This window comes from Coloeus monedula, assembly GCF_965178545.1.
Source record: "Coloeus monedula genome assembly, chromosome: 6".
Classification (NCBI taxonomy): domain Eukaryota; kingdom Metazoa; phylum Chordata; class Aves; order Passeriformes; family Corvidae; genus Coloeus; species Coloeus monedula.
In genome coordinates, this window is record NC_138786.1 from 18026319 (window position 1) to 18045732 (window position 19414).

The following is a 19414-nucleotide window of genomic DNA, read 5'->3' on the forward strand; positions in this document are numbered from 1 at the left end:
GAGGTAAAGTTCAGTTAAACTTCAGTTAAAACTAAAGTGAGTTAGACCTGGTGGAGTAATTATTAGCCAGCTCAGTTTTTTTATAAATGGGCATAAACCTACTGACTTTGATTTATAAGCACATAGCATTAGGTTTGCATTCAGCCTGTTCTGTAGAAGGGAATGCTCATTATATCACTGTATAGACAATTTTTAAACTGGATATAATGCTGTAAGTTGGACAGGAATCCTTTATCCCAAACTCAGTGTATGTGAACATCTAGCTAATAAAAGATCTGTATTTCTAGTAAATGATGTCCCTAAACAGGGGATCAAATTGGTCCCTTAAATGACATTTCAGAACAGAGGTTGTGCTACACTTCAGTCTCACACTTAAACTCTCTAAATACTTAAGTTAAAGCAAGGATTCTAGCTGGGTATCTAGTCTTTCTTACCTATACATGAAAATTTAGTTTAGGCTAATGAGAATAACATCTGTTACCTGAACACCCTTGGCAGTCCTACAGTCTTCTAATACTGTTCTGGTACGAACTCTCCCTAAACCCCCCAAAATTTGACATAAATTTAAATAAATATTTGCATCAAATGTCACATAGGAAGCCATTGTTTGGATAGACCTAACTGGAAAATTTCTATTCTGCTACAAAAAATTAACAGAAGTAAATACTTGGGTACTGTGAGCCAGCCCTCTTCCACTTACTTCAATGTAGCTTGATTGAATTATGATTTGGGTTCATGAGGTGCTATAAGAGAGGAAAAGAGATGTTAAACTGGAATTCTCTGCCCTCCACTGGGGTGACTCAGATGTACACTTGAACATTAAAGCTGAAACCATAATTTACATCTTCCAAACGCCTGAGAAAGTTTGGATCTGGATCACACTCTTTTGCCTCTGGTTACCAACTGGGCTTTGCCTGTCCCACATTGCTGGCAGGCAAAGGTCTGTTAATTTATAATACATGGCTCAGACCATATGGCTAGTAAAAATGAAATGTTGGGAATTTAGGGGAGATGGTCCAGTACAGGAACAATGACTTAAGAAAAATAAAGGAGTTGGATGACCTAAAGCCAGTCTTGAGAAGGTTACTGTGGAAGGTGGTATGAAGTCATGAACATATAAAGAGAAGCTGAACTGCTGACCTTATATATATTTGTAAGTACAAATATCTTGGTCTCAGACCAAACCTCTGCTCTGCTAGGTGTGTGATTTTGGGGCAAAATATTTCCACAGTGGTCTGCAACAAAGGAACAAAACAAAACACAGTAAAACAGGCACACAAGTAATAATGTATAGGAAAAAAGTAAAAAGTGTGGAAGCAGGATATAGTGCAACATGCACAGAGTGCAACTCTTTAAGTAAATATTAGCAAAGAATTACTGCAGATATTCATCCAGGTCAAGGAAAGTGGATATGTGTGTGAAATCAGCTGTTCAGCCACTACACACCTGTTCTCTTGGAGACATTCCATGGACTGGAAGGACCAAGTGCAAGACTGAAATGCCAGAACACCCTGCCACAGCCCGTTCTGCTGGGCTCACAGCATTGCATAAGGCGATCATAAAAGGAGAACTTCATGAAACTGTGTGCAAGATGGAAATACCCTGCAGGAAAAACGTCTGCCCCCTCTAAACATTTACCTTCAAGATGTTATAGTTAAGGCTGGGACTAGGTCAAGGAAGGAAATGAGCTGCATTTTAAACCTCTGTACCCTCCAGTTATTTGTGTTCAGTCAGTCACCCACAGCGAATGTTTCTCCTTCTTTTATCTCTGTTATGACAGACCTGAGCAACACAAGACATACCATTTGTAGAAACAGCTCTTTAGGGCATGAGGAGGTCCATGAGAACCTCCTTCAAGATGTATCCACTGTATGGTGGAGCTGATGGCAGAGGCTCTCAGTCACTGCTTACACCGACAGCCACCATATATTGCTACTTCAGCAGTCATGGCTTCAGAAAGCAGTGTTCATAGCAGAGAATGGTCTTGATAATGACCCTTTAAAATTATTTTTTCCAACAATGCTCTTAAGAGCAGATTTGACAGTGCCACACACAGAACACCAGTTCCCAACCAGTTTGCAGAACCAACAGGAAAGAGGAGATTTGCAGCAGAGAACAATCACATCATAAACACTGCTGGTCTTCTCATTGTAGTCTGGGAAGTTTACCCCAGGCTTCCATGCATTTACACTGTGTTTTGAGGATGAGAGCAGTGGGAAGAGTGTTGGGCTGAGGGGAAGAAAGCCAGGAGATGCGAGGGAGCAAGGAAGAAGTGACTGGGCTGGTAGGAGCAAGAGGAAAGAGAAGAACATGGTAGCAATGAAAAAGGCTGGAAACTAGCTGGTTTTATATTGGAGTGGGAAAGGAGACGTTCACCAGTGACCAGTCAGCTCAGATAAAACCTTTTGATAGTAAAGACTGATTACAAGAATGGCTCATAAAGGAATAACTCATCTCCACCTGTATACAGAGATACAGGCAGAGGTCACCTTTAAGTGTATGGGATCCTTGTTCTGCTCGGTGGCATTCTGAAATTATATATAGTTCTAGGATTAAATAAGGATCCCTGTTCCATGTCAACACAGGTCTTTATTTTGCTATTAATCCTGTGTGCATGCAGATGGGTAATGGATCGTACACATCTCTGGGAGGAAGCTGAGATGGTTTACCTCTTTGGAATCTGCAGCAATCCCCAAGTAATGCTCCCAGGAACAAAAAGATGCTAGACCATAACAGATGTAACACTCTCCAGTTAATTATTTCTGAAGTCCTTGTGATTTCATAGCTGGAAAACTAGAAGAGTTTCTCAGAGTTTAGAGTCTCATAGCCAGCAGCCCCTACCAAAATTCAGATCCGGAGCCCAAAGCTATTGGATAAACCAGTTTTTAATTCCTGAGCATGCAGGGCTGGGTTATATTTCTGTGTTTGCTGTGCAGAGGAGCAGAAGAAACACTTCAGCCCATTACCTGACGCAGCATCCAGTGACAGGTTCCTGCCATCCTGGAGGTTGTGGAGCTCACCCATAACAGCTCCCCATCTGGGCAAGGTTTGGATTTTATGCATGCACCCAGTGAGGAGGGAAAGCTGCATCAAAAAGCTGCAGCCAAAACCAGAAGAGATATGATGCCAAAGCAGCATGGACACCTCATAGATAATTATAATGGGATGAGGTATAGAGGAAAAAAGGGTCAGCTATTTCTCAGAAACTGGTAAACCATTTTTAACATCTAATAAAACAAAAGCAAACCCATTTACTCTTCCCTCTGACACAATAATGTGTGAGCTCATATTCTCTATCTGGCCAATAAAAATATTACTAGTGTGTAGAATATTAAAGAGTAGTACTTCCCTTTAAAGAGAACATAGAAACAATATAAAAAAAAGTAGAATACACATATATGAAACCCATAAATATTACAATAAAGGGCTTGAGATAGGTATATGTATATCAGAAGAAATCAAGCAAGAAGCTCTTAAAAAGGGGACTTGGAGGAGGAAAAAATGTCAGGCACTAGCTGAGAAAACATCAAGCAGAAAATTGCCTGTTTTAAAATAAATTAGAAAGAGAAAATCATAATTTTTAAAGGAAAAACTCACACTGTGGAAGGAAAAAGGGTAAAAAGAGAAGTAATATAGTTTAATTTGAAATCAATTCCTTATGGGAACAAGCCTAATGGAGGTGGTTTGTGAAAGACAGTATTTTCATGCTAACAGGAAGCACAGAAATACTAGAAGCAAATATATAAAATAATGTTCAGGAGTAAAGATGATAGCTACAATTATGATTCTTTTTCCTTTACAGACTTTCAAAATCCCTCATTCCTCCAACCCTTTGAGCTGATTAACTTTGAAGTACATAGCTGTTTGAGGTTTTTTTTAATATTCAATGCTATCATAATTTAGTGCAAGTACATGACAGTGATATGAATGCCCACTGCTGGTTGCTCTCTCTAACTGTGTAACATTAAAAATGGACTTCAACACCCACTTGGAACTTAAATTCTCAACCTTCTGCTCATTTCATGTGCCTTGTAAGAGCCAAATCCCTTGGCTTTACTTTTGAGTTTGAACATGTGTTGTTCAAGGAAGCTTTTAGTTTGAGAGCATCTCTGGAAGTCCACTTTATAGGTTCAAAAGAATGAATATTCTCTGTCAAGTCCAACTGGAGTTTCCCTCCCCATCAGTGGAATATACTATTCCTGCACTAGGATATGAACACAAAAACTTAATTTCTTTCAGTCAGGAAACCTCACTATTTTCTGTCTGAGCTGAACACTGAACAAGGAACTTCAAAAGAACCTAAACTCTCCCAGTGACTGGAACACCCTGATGTAATGATTCAACAGAGTCTTGGCTTCCATGACAGCTTAATAAGATAGGTGCTTTAGATTATTTTTCAGGTATGATAGAAAAATGTACAATCCTTTCTTCACCTCTGTAACACTTTCCCCCTTATTCACTTTGAAGTAGGAACCACTGCTGCAAGAAAATTCATACAGTGAGCAGAAAACCACCTTTCCACCAGATATGTAGCAAAGATATGTAAGCAGTGTCAAATTAACATTTTCAGTACATTCTCCTCCCTGATCTTTTAGATGTTTATGAAAATGAGAATGGAAAGAAAATGTAGTTTTTCTTGAGGTTTTTTCTTTTCATTTCCTTTGGAGTTGTGTTTTTTGAAAGTGCATTCACATTAGCTCACAAAGCCATTTTTATCTTTAAAACTATTTCAGATGGGAAATCTTTTGATTGTGTTATTGCACAGTAAACTAAAAAAAAGTAAGAGAAGCAGAATCTTTTCTTGCCCTGCATTTATTTTATGTCTTTTGATCTTGTCTCTCTCCTGGTGGTGTTATTACTCTGAAACCTGTGGTAAAATGCCAGGGTGAGAAAGAAGCTTAGCTCTTTGAAATGATTGTGGTTAAATTTGTGTTAAGCCCTCTGTGATCTGATAATGACAAATCTAACGTAAACCTTTGCAGAGACATATACATTCAGGTAATCCATGTATTCACAGACTTGAACAAATATTGACAGAAGCAACTTCATACTTCTGTGAGTAATGACCCACCACAGTGATGACAGATCACAGCCCTAACTAGAACTTGTGCATGAAAACACTAGATGTACAGAGCTTGGCTCCATTTCTCCAGCAGTATAATGTGTTTTCCTCTTTTGCATTAAAATTGATCAAGACAAAGGAATGACACTGATCTTCCTGGGTCAGGTGTCAGAAGCTACGTCTGCATGCTGCTTTTTAATGGTGTTTGCTACAGAATGGTGTAACTTCAGGTGGAGCTCTGATACATGTTCCAGTCAGATTCTAGGTGGGCTGAATGATGTTCTGGGGGTGCCTCTCTCCACTCTCAATAGAGGAGGACCATGAAGCTCAGTGCTGGATTTAAGACACCCAGTTAAGTGCATTTCACACTCTGAGTTTTTCACCACCTTGGATTCTATTTTGGCTAGGATGCTACAGGCTGTGTGAGAGGTTTTGTTAGATCAGTGTAAACCAGCATGCCCACCTGAAAACTGCTTTTTGCAAAATAAGCCATCCAGTTTTATAGATGTGACATGAATAGTAGAGATATACTACATTGTGGAATTACTATTATTGCATTTTTGCTATACAGAGAAATTTAAAAATGTAGCAGTTATATTTTTGTAATAGCAATGGTCTGAAGATATTTGTAATGTAAATCTTTTGGGTAATGACCTTAAAAACAGGCATAAGTATAAAAACTCTTAGGTTTAATAGGTTACTCTTTAGCTGGTAGCAGTTTGGATACTTGCAGGTTCCTAAACTGCTTATAATATCACCCTGCTTTCAATTGACTTTTCATTCTAGAGTTCTGTCCCCAAAAATAGATGTTGAGTCCAAGATAAACCATATCATCATGGTTCAACAGAGGAAAAGAAAGGGAAACTGTTTTGTTATTTTCAGAAGAGAAACTGCCCTGCTACGTGCTCACCAAGTACTCCTCCCTCAGTACATTTTGCCTGTCTGCTCGATGAGGAACCACAGGCTTTAGTGTTATCTGACTCTCCAAAGAGTGTATTTTGTAGGTGTGATGCCAATGTGCAGCTGTGCACATCTCAAAGCATGGGCCTTCTTGGTATATTCTGATCAATACAAGGGTTGCTACTGGAAGAACTGGTTAGGAAGATTATGCCAGGATAAATTTGCTAAAAAGATCTTTCTAGTGACCAGTGAGCTCCAAAAAAGAACCATCTCTCCACCTCTATCTCTTCCCCCCAGCAAAAGAAGCAGCTTTCCATCTACTTCCTTGGCAGGCTCATTTTTGGCCTGCAAAGGACCTTAATTTCAAAACCAGTAAGGAAAGACACTGCAGGTTGATTTTCTCCCCTTTATATTTTCTCTTTCTTTTCTCATCCAGATTTTGGGTGAACATTTCCTCCAGGTGCATATTACCTTTTTCTTTTCCTTTTAAAAACAGGGAAGGTATGCCTGGTTTTAATACATCTCTAATTATATTCCATAGCTTGCTAAAGCAAAGTTATAACTTTCATGATGACAGTGAATCAATTTTTCTACCCCGTGCAGGGTGGATATGAAGGCTAATGTCCTACCAATGCCATTGACTCAGGGTTGCTAAAGGAAGTCTTATGAAGGAAAGTCTTCTCTTATCACTTGGCATTTCTGACTTGCTAATCTGATTTCAAAGAAAAATTGTTTATAGGAGTTCCTGGTTCAGATCCTCCTGCTGCTAAAGTTGATGTCAAAGCATGTGCAACAGTAACTGGATGAGCAAGTCAAGCTTGTTGAGTTCAGATCAAGAAATGCTAACAATTTACTGATTTAGCAGCTCTCAGATGCTAGTTAATAACCAGAGAAATAGGAACCCATTCAAAGTTATTGGGTCAGACAATCTGACTTCTTCCTGTACTGGTGCCAAAACTGAAGACTGGATGATGTCTCAACAAATCTCTGGGTCAGTTATTATTTTTATTTTATGTCCTTGGCTACATGAACTAATAAACAAACAGCCTGCATTTTCTCCCTGTTCAAACCCTCCCTTTACTTCCCATTGCTACTTACATGATTTTACTACCCACCCTGTGTCTCTTGCAGCATAGTCTGACCAAGCAGGTTCTATGGTGAAAGAGGAATGCCACTAAAGTTACTTTTTGTGTGCCCATTCAGCCCCTTACAGATAGGTGAGTATCAGCAGTGATAGCCTGTAATCAAACACATCATACTCGCTTGGCAAAATCATGGGAGTGAGCACAAGCTACCTGGTACCCTTCACATGATCAAATGACAGAGAAGGTGCTGAACCCACCACACTGAACGTAATTGTTTGCATTTTTCAGATGTTTTCCTTGTGCCCCAAATCAAGCTTTCAGCTCAGGTTTTAAAAGTTTGTATTCCTGACAACATATAAAATGTAGTACAGGAACTGTGGTCACAAAATAAAAGACAGATGTTTTCATGTGTTTTCTGTTTTCTGTGTATGTCTTTTAACCAGCTGTATAAAGTCATCTCTCTGACATGTTGAGTCAACTTGTTCAAGTATTGACTTGGTGAAGTCAGTAATTAAGAGCCCATTCTTATTTAGTCCTAAATAGTAAAGGCTTCTCTCTCATGATACTTTTAGGGACTCTACTGGTGATCCACCTGGGCATGCCCACCAACAGAAAGTTCCCATCACTCCAGGTTCGCAGAGAAGGGGACATGTTTTGGGAAACCACAAGATTCAATTCTGCATGGTTGGTGTCAGCACTCAGAGCCCATGGGGTCACTTGTTCAGCTTGTCTGCACCCATGGCCAGTGGCAAACCAACGTTCCTCAGCGGTAACATGGACTGCACATCAGTTCTCTGGAAAAAAAAAAAAGAAAGGTGTCCACAGAGGTGGGCCACCTGCATCCTGTTGGCACAGTCCACATTCAAGGTTGTTCCTATTTGGCTCCATTCCCTTGACGAGACAAGGAGCAGCTGTGCAGGAAGTGATAGCCATGCCACCTAATGCTTAATGTACAAACAAGGGGCAAGCGGCACAGCCTTGATAAAGGCAGGCATGATAGTGCTGGAGTCGATTTACATCACCTGCATGATCCCATAACCCAAATAAGGGCTGCCACAACTGGAAGGCAAGCTGGAGATGTCCCATAGCTGGGATCTATCTCCACAGCAGCCAATATTGCAGAGGTTTGTGAATGAAAACTCAAAATATCCGTCTCTTAGGCAGCTGCCCTGCAGATTAAAAAATAAAAGGGGGCTGTTCTTGTCTGAAAAAAAGAGGTATTCCAGTTTTCTACCAAAATATTAAAATATTTAACTTACCTTAATTTCATTATAAAAAGTTTTTAAGCCCTTTTCCACTGATTATTCTAAAAGAATTACATATGGGGTTGTTTATTGATTTTTCCATTTTCTGCTTATCAAAGACTGGAACACTGACTTTTATTATTTTATTGGTATAAGAGAAGGGAAAAGGTATTGCTTGTCAGCTTGCTTTTTGTGAATATTTATAATTTCATTTTACAAGCCTTGTTGATGTAGATGCAATTTATTTATGTTTTCATGGGATAAATATAGAAGACCATGGATACTATTGCAGTTCTGTCAAGAGCTACAGAAGGAGTTTCTCAGACTGTACAAGAAGTGGGCTTGTACTTGTGATGAGAATTAAAGCTCAGCAAGTGTGAGCCATTCATATACCTGCCCAACTCAAAGGGGATTTCAAAGCCCATGGAAACTCAACTGTTTCATGAACAGAGCAGATGTCTCACTTATGAGACATGAGTGACTCTCTGTCATGAGCTCATGGTCTCACTGAACTGATGTTCCTCAGCATTTTATCTTCTTGCATCTGGAAGCAACGGGGACTCCCAGGCACAGCCCGATTTAGGACGTCCTTTAGACCTCAGATGTAGGATTTAGTTACTTGAACACAGAGCAAATGAAAAAGACTTGTGCCCCTTTAAATGTTCTGGGATACTTGAGCATCCTGAACAGAGAATTTGTGTCCTTCTACCTCTGTGTGCACAGACAGATACTTGCAAAGGACACTGTGTGCCTGTGTTTTTGTAGCTGCATCCCCAGGGGAGAATAGCAGGATGCCAAGTTTGATGCTGTAAATATTCCCCAGGAGGAGCTTGATTCCTTGCATTAACTTCAGAGGGAATATGGTCCTCCACCACACATGTCTGTGCTGAATTCTGAAGCTGACTTTTGTGACCTTCACTGCTGCTGCAGAACAGGCCAACTGGGAAAAGGGAGCTAGGCTAGAACCTGGTGATGGCTACAACTGTGCAACCGAGTCAGAACACTGCTAAGGCCTTCAGCAATGGTTTTACCCCTGCAAGGGTTATTAACACAGGCTTCTGGTCAGGCAATGAGCTCAGAATTTACCTAAAATTCTCCAAAACCACACCCCTTGCTTTCCTTCTGGCATAAAGATGCTATCAAAAAAATCTGTGGGTTGAGTACCTCTCCAGTGGAATCTTCTGGATACAGCTTGAGTAACTTACCTAAAACATCTAGCTGCATTCACCTCCTTGCAAACCTGGGAATTAGGTCATTCTACGTGACTATCAAGAGCTGCCTTTCTGGAAGGAAATGTTGTGGTTTGATGAGAGTTGTCTAATAGGAAGCCACTGAACTGCAGCACAGGTTGAATAGTACTCCACAGCAGCTAGGAGATGGTGAGTTGCAGACAGTGGAGCTAAGGCTCGGATTTGCCTCAGTGTTGGAAGAAATAAGACTTTACATTTCAATATTAATTGTCCACGCTATTCACTATCTGCCCTTCATTACCAGGATAAACCCACGTAACCAGAGATTATCCAATTCTCATCTGGAAAACACACTGTATTTATTATCTCATATACATCAACTAAGTAAACTAATCTTCTTTAAAATTGATTACTACACTTGTCTTTAGTAGACAAAGTTACTCTGGTACAACAAACTCCTGTGCATATAGATACATCATGAAACACAGCATCAATTTCCAGCTTTGCTTAAGTGCCTTTGTAAGGACAGCGAAGCTTTCAAATCTAAGAAGCAACATTCAAATTAAACTTTCAGCTTCTTAGTTGAGTAACCCTTTTTTTTATTGCACACAACCTTTCTAATCAGTAATGTCAGTGCCCATTTGAGCAGTGCTCTACTACCTGATCTCTTGAGGGCATCATGCACAGAATGGGTCTAGCAGCAGTGAGGTGATAGTTGGGATTTTTTCTTGTCTAGGAGGGTAGAAATTTGTTCAGTGTTACCTTAAGCTGTTCAAACTCAGTAGCAAGAAGATCTTTGTTTCTCCTTCTCCTAAGACTATTTAGATTCTCTGATAATACAATTATGGATCTGAGGCACCTATGTTAAGTGTGAAAGCTTTCTTTGCAGCCTGTTGGCTCCAGGGTATGGGACAGTCTTTTGCAGTTTTCCACCTTATTTGAAGCTAAAGATTCACATCATTTTATAAGTACACTGGAAGGATTTTTTTTCTTGCAAAATTTTAATGGACATAATTTGTTTAATCTTTAAGACTTATTAATTTCCCATATGAGATTATGCTTCCTGTTCTTCTGGTCATTCTTGTTGCAATACTGCTCAGAAGCATTTCCAGCTACAGTTGCTCTTTTGTTGCTATCAGAATGAAGTAATTTCTCCATCGGACATAATGTTTAATGCTTTCTCCATCGGGCATAATGTTTAATGCCATTGCTGGCATAGGACAAAACACTGCACTTGATGCAGCTGACCATAGTATTGTGTTAAGTAACTAAGAGGGAAGAAAGGTGAGAGAAGCCACAGTCTCAGCATGCCTGGTAAACCAACTATTGATGGTTTGCAACAGGACAGTGAAGCTGAGTCTCTGTGTGCTCTGTCGGCCAGGGATGCTGTACAGTGAAACCCAGCACACCTTAACAACAAACTGGGCACTTCTGCCCTCCAAGTTGACATTCAAACCTGAAGGATGAGCATCCAAATACCACTACTAATGCATTAGACACTGATAAGTTGGACTTGGTGATCCCTATGGGTCCCTTCCAACTTCAGCTATTCCATAGGAAAAACGCCCTTTCTTTCTGCCTTCTACATTTGATTAATTCTATGTTTAAAAGCATTATTAGCAACCTGAAAATGAAACAAAATATTTCTAAGATGTACACAAGATGCTTTCATCAGCTTAAAAGTTTTTGGTTTGGTTTAAAAATTAATTTCAGAAACAAAATTTTTTCCATGCTGAGCTCATGATCAGCTCTTTTAATAGAGTGCATTGTTTTCTGGGGCTTAAAACATTAGCAACAGGATGAGGGCACTAGTATGGAAGGATTTTTCAGGAATGGATTGTGCTAGGATTCTCCTAAGAGTTAGCCAAATTCCTTGGGTTTGTTTATGGATTCATTTTCTCTTAATTTATAGGAAAAGAAGGAAAAATAAAGAAAGTTAAGAAGGCACTGGTTTTCATGCAAGACTACAACACCAAAGAGTTAGGTACCTAAGAGTGGAAGAAAATCAAAGCTAAAGGCTTGCCAAAAGTTATACAAGAATTCAGGTGTGAATCCTGGAATCATCACAGAGATCTGCAAAACAAGAAATCCACTTCTGACTGGCAGCTATTCTTAAGGTAAAAATTTTGTAAAACTGCAAAATACTCAATTCAAAGTGCTCATTTTTCTTTACTTAATATGAATTCATTGCCAGCTTAACTACACAGAGCTCAGTGCTCAGAGAACGCATTCCACTTAGCTAAATTAAAATCTTAGTTGGGGCAATTGAAAATGAAAAATTGGGCCCTCGGTTCAAAACCTCCCACAGCATTGCCAAGGCAACAATATCAAATCATGATAAGCAGAATTATTCTAAACAGTGGCCACAGCTTAAAATGAGGTTACAACAGCTTTTTCTGAAGGTTGAAGGAAGACACAACACTTAGTAGTTGCCTGTAAGTAAACAGCCCCTACACTACCTGCAATATCTTTAGCCTCTATAATGCATACCACGGCCTTTGTGCTAGATATCCTATTGACTCTGTGTGACTCACTTTTTATGACCTCACCAATGAGATAACACCCTCATTTGATAAAAGACTGTATCAATTAAGAAAAGCCCTACTGCCTGATAACCTGATTAAGAGCTGAGTACTCAGGGTGGTGGTGGTCTAATCAATTCTGGCTTCTTGTTGAGCAGCTTTATGGAATTATCCAGCCTTTGGCAAACTTTTGTATGATGCTTACTGCACCTAAAGATAAATTACTCTTTATTTGTTCAATTTGCTGCAAGGTGGGGCCCATCTGCTTGTAGGAATCAGTTCTCTTAAGACTTGGTGTCAGAGAGTTCATTTTTCATTTGAGTGTCCCTAGGGCTTTCGTATTTTCCCCATTTTTAGAAGCCAAAGAAAGAAAAAAAAAGAAGTAATGTAGATACTTCAGTTTCAAGATCACAGATGTACGTGCTGGTTTATAAGTTCTCTGACCAGCAACATCAGTTATTTATATAAAATTTGAGAAAAATCCCCAAATACGGGCTGGAGGCAAAGTTTTCTTTGTCTACATAATCCTGTAACAGTAGATCATAAAATACATGCATTCAATATTACCACAACATGGCCAAACCCTTCCTTCCCTCTGTGTAACTACTGTCACACATCACTATCACAAAGTAATGGAAAACTTGATACTGTTAGGGCTTACATTCCCTTTTCCATGGGTGGAAACACCTATGGGAAAATGCCATGTAGTTTCCTTTATAGTTTGGTTCTCCTTTTGTTGCTCCCCTTTGGATTCTAATCTTTCACTAAGAGGGCCGTTAACAAAGTGCTGGGTAGGAAGGAGATGTGTCCCTTTCTTCTGTTTCAGTTTGAACAAGAAAAATGTCTGATAGCGCTGGTGTAGATAGCAGTGAGGTCTTGCTCCTTGGTAACCAGCAATGTTTTCTGCTGGCAGCAGGAGCTCCAGGCAGTGCTGGGAGCCCTTGGTGGAGCACTGGGGCGCAGGGTAAGTCTGCCTCCACCCTGTCTAGCATGCAGACAAACCAGAAAGCACTGTGCTATTCTTTTTTCATTTGTTTGTTTTGGCAGTTTGGGGTTTTCTTAGAGATTCAAGCCCATCAGTTTAAGACCTGTTGCTCAGCTGTTAGAGCTGACTTTTACCATTAGGATGACTACAGTTTTACTTCATGAGCTGAGATGAAGTTTCCTCTGGTAGCAACCTTTCACAACTTTAGATCTAGGTGATTCTCCCCCTCTATTCTCATGAGACCCTACATGGAGTGCTGTGTCCCGGTTTGGGGACCTCAGCTCAAGAAAGACATGGACCTGTTGGAACGAGTCCAGAGCAGAGCCACTAAGTTGATCACAGGATTGGAACACCTCTCCTAGGAACACAGGCTGAGACAGGGCTGTTCAGCCTGGAGAAGAGAAGGCTTTGGGAAGAGCTAAGAGCACCTTCCGGTACCTTAAGGGGGCATACAAGAAAGCTGGAGAGAGACTTTCTATACAAGCAGATAATTGCAGGACAAGGACAATGGTTTTAAACTAAAAGAGGGCAGGTTTAGGTTAGATGTTAGGGGGAAATTCTTTAGTCAGAGAGTGGTGAAGTACAGGAACAGGTTGCCCAGAGAGGCTGGGTTGCCCCATCCCTGGAAGTGTTCAAGACCAGGTCAGATGGGACTTGGAGCAACCTGGTCTAGTGAGTGGTATCTCTGCCCATGGCTGTAACTAGATGATCTTTAAGGTCCCTTCCAATCAAACCCATTCTATGATTCTGTATTTTATTCCTCTGGGATATCTCAGCCATGCCTTACAATTAGCAGTTTAGAAACTTTCTGGAACATGAAAGACAGCAAGTAAATAAATCATTAGGTATTTATGCATCAGACTATGCACAGGACCTGGGGGAAATGCCATAATGATGTCTTGCCCAGGATTGTACCAGGATGCAAGGACATATGGCAAGGAGACAATCCCATGCAGTTAGGACCAGGCATCTTGGAGATTATACTGATCATATCACATCATACCATATCATATCTAATAGACATACGTAATTATATTCACATATATGGAAGGGCATGGAGGAATGTACTGGCAAGTACTGCAAAGAGGAAGACTTCCCCAATTAGCATGGTTACACTGATAAATTTATAGTCTGTTAGTGGTGGGAAGTCCTTCAGGTGTATCACGGTTCTGCATGAATCACAAGCTGCTTAATAGTGCATTGAAATGCAGTCCTGAGCCATGACTGGTAGAAGATGTGCTATCTGATTTATCCTGGGCAAAATGTCCAGGGGGGTGGTAGCACATTAAGTTAGATGAGCCATCCAGGGCATACCTTTCACTTGTTACCAGCTGTGTGTGACAAACTAACCCCAGAGACATTCCAGTATAAACTGAACTAGAATCATTCCAGACATAAAGACTTTCTATTTGCAAGAAGCAAGTATCAGGGAAGAGTTGGCATAGGACCTTGTTAGCAAGCAATGAGGGTCAATGTACATTTATAGGGAAAGCAGCAAATGGAAATCACAGACAACAGAGACCATTTTATTGGCTCTAAATTAAGCAGTAGGGAAAGGTTAATCAAAACTACAGGGCTGGAGTCCAGAAGCTGTGGAGATCACTACAAAACTATACACACTCTGTTCTTACCCTGCAGTTTTTTTCTCCTACAAATGCTTTCACTTTTTTTTTCTTCCTCTGAAGTAATATGCCAGCTGCGCAAATGTTTGACACTGTGAACATTCAAAAATTGATTTTGCTTTCTGGCTTTGCTGAGGACAAGCCAACCCCTGTCTGCAGAAACAGTGTTTTCCAGAAGCAGCAGTGAGTACACACAGACGTGCTCTTTGCTAAGGGCACTTGTCAAAGCCTTATGAATGTGTCCAGGAAAGAAATATTCCTGGTCAGTCAAAACACTCAAACCTTTACCATTAGGAGTTAGTAGAAAAGATCCATTCTTTAAATAATTACCATATCACTTAGTTATATAGTTATGCAGTATATATATAGCACTATATATAGTGTGTTCCCTAGAGTAAACATCTGTCTGTTCCCCAGAATGCTTTCTGGATCTTTGGCCAATTTCAATCAAATCTGGCAGATGAATAGATGTCTCAAGTTTATGTAAGTTTCTGTAAAGCTAGGGAAATTAGTAGCCAGGTAAAAGAAAGAAACTTTATTAGGATATCTCTGTTAAAGTCCTTCCACTTCAGGAAAAGCTTCAATATTAATTTACCCCTTATTGCACAGGGAACCAGCATGTGAGCTGAACATTAAAATGTTTATATGCTGGAAACAAGGCTTCATTGCCCCACACATTCTAAAACATCTGACCTGATGGGTGGGTTTTGTGATGTCTAGTAAGAAGAATATACTGACTGAAAGATGGCACATTCATAATTCCTTAGCTTGAAGGAATAACATTAGCATAGTTCATTTAAAATTCCATTTAGTGTAATTCAGCTAAAGTTTCAGTGGACCAAGAAGACAAAACCCTCTGGGAAATGAGTTTTTACTAGGTCCAATGCTTGTGGAACTACTGCTCAAAAATTTTTTTGCTCTGGAACTGAATGAATCCACTGTGGTTATCCCTCATAGCACATTACTGGTCTGAGAGGGATGAATGACTCCCCTTTTAGCTGTAAAATTAGAGGTACTTTTTTAGAGAAGGTTGGAAAAAACTTCTAACATCAGCAATTCCAGCTGCCAACTCACCACTACCACCATGTTCAACACTAAACCATGTCCTCCAGTGCCATATTCACAAGTTTTTTGAACACTTCCAGAGATGTTGACTCCACCACTTCCCTGGGCATCCTGTTCCTATGCTTGACAACCCTTGCTGTGAAGAAACTTTTCCTAATATCTAATCTAAACACCCCCTGGCACAGCTTGAGGCCATTTCCTCTTCTCCTTTTATGTAATCATGTACTTTCCAATTGCTGTGAGTCATGAAGGCATTTTCAGCTCTACTGCCCTTTCTTCCCCATTCTTTGTTACCTCTGAGCCTGAGAGCATCCTGGTTGTCTGAAGTGGCTCTTTTTCTCTCTTTTGCAAACTGTGCACACCAGGATAATATTTTTGCTTGTCTGACTTTGAGAGTTTTGCTCACCTTCCTACTTTCAGGTCTTTTTCCTGGTACTTTAGCTGAACTGCAAATTCAGCCTGAACTTTATGTTTTTCTCTTTTTTTTGGCTAACTGTTGTTAATTCTTAATTTCAAAATTGTTTCTTCAGTATTCAGTAAGTTCTTCTGCAGTTTTCTCCTTGGGTCACAACGTTGGGACCTTTGCACAGAAGTTTGGTCTTTATTTGTGCAAGTCTCGATGCTTGTGGTAGAGGAGGAACAGCACAGAGGTTCTTTCAGCCCCTGCTGATCTCCCAGGCAGCTTTTCTCAGGTAAATCCATGAGCATAACTACCACGACCTTCATCCAAGCAAAAACCTGCACAACACAGTGCTGTTCACAAAGGTCCCGCATCAGCCCTCCTTGTCTCCCTGCAAACTGGGGGTCTCCCTTCCTTGCTGGAGTTGTCTACAGCCATCCAGACAGTATTTTGTCTTTGTCACAGCCCAATCCCGTGGGTGATCTCTGGTCAGTCTTTAGCCTTGTACATGTTACTGCCTGAAAGTCACATTGACCAGCATTTTCAGGAAATAGGGACTGCTCTGTCTTCCTCCTAGTGTGTACAGGAAATTATATTCCTCTCTGTCTGGAGTTTAGGCTTGAATGCCTGTAGGCAAAGAGGATTTATTTCCTCAGTCAAATTTTTGATGGAGAGTGGGCAGGAAGCAAGCATTTCTGTCTGCATGTCAGGTGGAAAAGGCAGCAAACAGACACACCTTCTCAAATGCACCATTTCCCTGGAGAAACTGGGAAAGCAGGCTGGGGAATTTTAGATTTTCATGCAATACTCTTTTCATTTGTGTTGTTCCTGGTATGACTCCTACATTTTCCCCTTTACTCCCTTCTCCTTAATCCACATGCAAAGGTGAAAAAAAGTCTGTTCATGAATGATTTATCAAAGTGCTATGCAAGACTCAGTTCTTCTGGTGGATTTGTCAAGTAATGTGACACGTTGTATTATACTACATGAGTTATTGGTCTTTGTCCAGTGCTCCTGGGGGGGGCAGGGAGGGGGTGTTGGGTTGCTCTACCAGCAGTGTAAGTTTTACTGTACACTGACATGGGGATTCAAGAGTCTCTTCCTGGTTCTGCAAAGCTGTGCATTTGTAAAGGACACCTTCACCTTCAGAAGCCAAGAAGGAAGCCTCTAGTTGTGTTTCATTCACAACAAAAGGGGAAATAATGCAATTTATTTGTTTTCATTTAGCTGGGGGACTATTTCAATTCTGCAACTTCAGCATGGGTGATGTTCAGCTTTATCTCCTTCAGTTCTCTTCTCAGTCTCCGGTAAACTTATTAGTGTTCCAGGAGATCTTTCCAGATATGGTGTCCTGATTTTCTTTCAGAAGCAGAGCTCCCTTGTCATTAGCACAGTAGAGAGCATACAGTCTGAACAGCCTGTGGTGTTCAGAGGAGGGAAGGGGCAAATGGGGGGAATGGTCAGGGGTTGTTGGTCTTCCTGCTTTAGGAGAAAAGGCATGGAACAAAGCTTTCTGGGGAACAGCTAACTGAGGACAAATAGGGAAATTCAGAGGCAGCTCAAAAGTTAAGAAAGCTGTTTCAAAACACATTTGAATTGAAAGAAAAGGCCAAAACCTGGAGTGTCTGGATTGTGTATTTCTCTTCCCAGAGCAGCTTCAAAATTCTGAAGTTTACAGTTTCAAAGAATGAATCACAGGTCCCTCTACACACTTGGCTTCTTAAAATTGATCATGTTTCCTTCCATTTTCCTTTTTTTTTTGATTTTTTATAAGCTATGGCCTTTGTGAAAAAGGGTTTTTTCCTAAAAAAAAAGGATTGAGAAAGGTAAGCGAAAGTGTTAGTCTGGCTTTCCAAGAAAAGGACTGTCTACTTATCAAAAAAATTAGGAAAGTCAATAGTGAAATGAGTTTTACTTTAAGTAAAAGAGTTTCTGGTAGGAGGTGATTAATGCCATTTATCTTCTTAATGTAGTGAAGCCCAAGATTGTATTTGTCTTACTGACTTATACATAGCTGATGCCTCCCTGCTTTTGTATTCCAGGTGACTCACTTATTAAATAGTAATGTCCTTATTTATATTACTCCTCTTAACGTTTTATTTATCTGGAAGTTTGTCTAAGTGGGCAGCACATGCAAGTTACTAAGCAGAAAATAAGTTCAACAAATGAAAACTGCAAAAATTACGTGAAAGAAGTAAAAAGAAAGAAAGAGATACAAAACAGGAGTTAATATCCAGCACGCCTATGTGGATGCAATTCTGTAGCCTTTATCCAGTTGTCCTCTGACTTCATTTGTTTTGCCATAGTGAAATATGGGTTTCCTTAATACATAGGAATCCTTGAGGTCCTTCCAGGCCTATATGGCCTCGCTACCTCATTCCTGTCTAAAAGGCAGACAAAATGGGCACATCTTGAAGGAGGCAACTGAACAGGATATATCTGCGATTGTTGTCAGCAACCCTCTTTTTCACTAGGCTTACCTTGATTTTTAGCTAATGGAGGATATGGTCCACTAACTCCCTGATTTTAAATGTTTCACGGAGATATGCTCCATGTCAAAGTTTAACTCCCCACTGAGAGGTTTTGTCAGGGTTTGCTGCTGATGGAGAAACTATGTAATAGGAAAGCACAGCCTCTTTCCTGGTTCTAAGACTATTAAGGTAAGTTTTAACCATGGCTATAAGAGGAAGAGATGTACAGGATCTAGTAAATATTGCATCTATCTTAGAAGTTGTCTTGACTAAAGAAAAAGTCTGTAACACTGAGGCAAGCAAGGGGAGTAACTCTGCCATCTACCTCTGCCATCAAATGTGCTCACAAGGCCATGCAGTTAAAGCATGTTGAAGTGCTACTGGACTATGTCTAGACGGGCAGAAAGAGACCAACTATTTATATTGGAACTTGGGAATATAAGCATCCCCGAAGAAACATTAGGAAGGTAGAATTTAAGGTAAATATAGGGGGAAAAGGAGAAATGTAAATGAGATTTCCTACCTATATTCCAAAAAAATATGAAGATTTCAATGGACTGGATTTTTTTTGTTAGACTATTTTTTCAAGATGGATTTTCATTTTCTCACTATTTTTTTCTTTTTAGTCTCAGTGTCTTGATAGACTTGGATCTATGTTTGTAATAAATTCTAGCCACAAAGATCCTATATGTTAGTTTGCATACTACATTAATTTCAGTCTATATGGACTTGATCTGATTATTTTTAAAGCAATAGATTATGAAAGGGAATAATTTTTATCCATTAGCTCTCTAAATAAGGCATTGTTCAGATTTAAAGAAAACTGTTAGTGTCTCAAGGAGAAAGGAACCCTAAACTGAATCCAGAG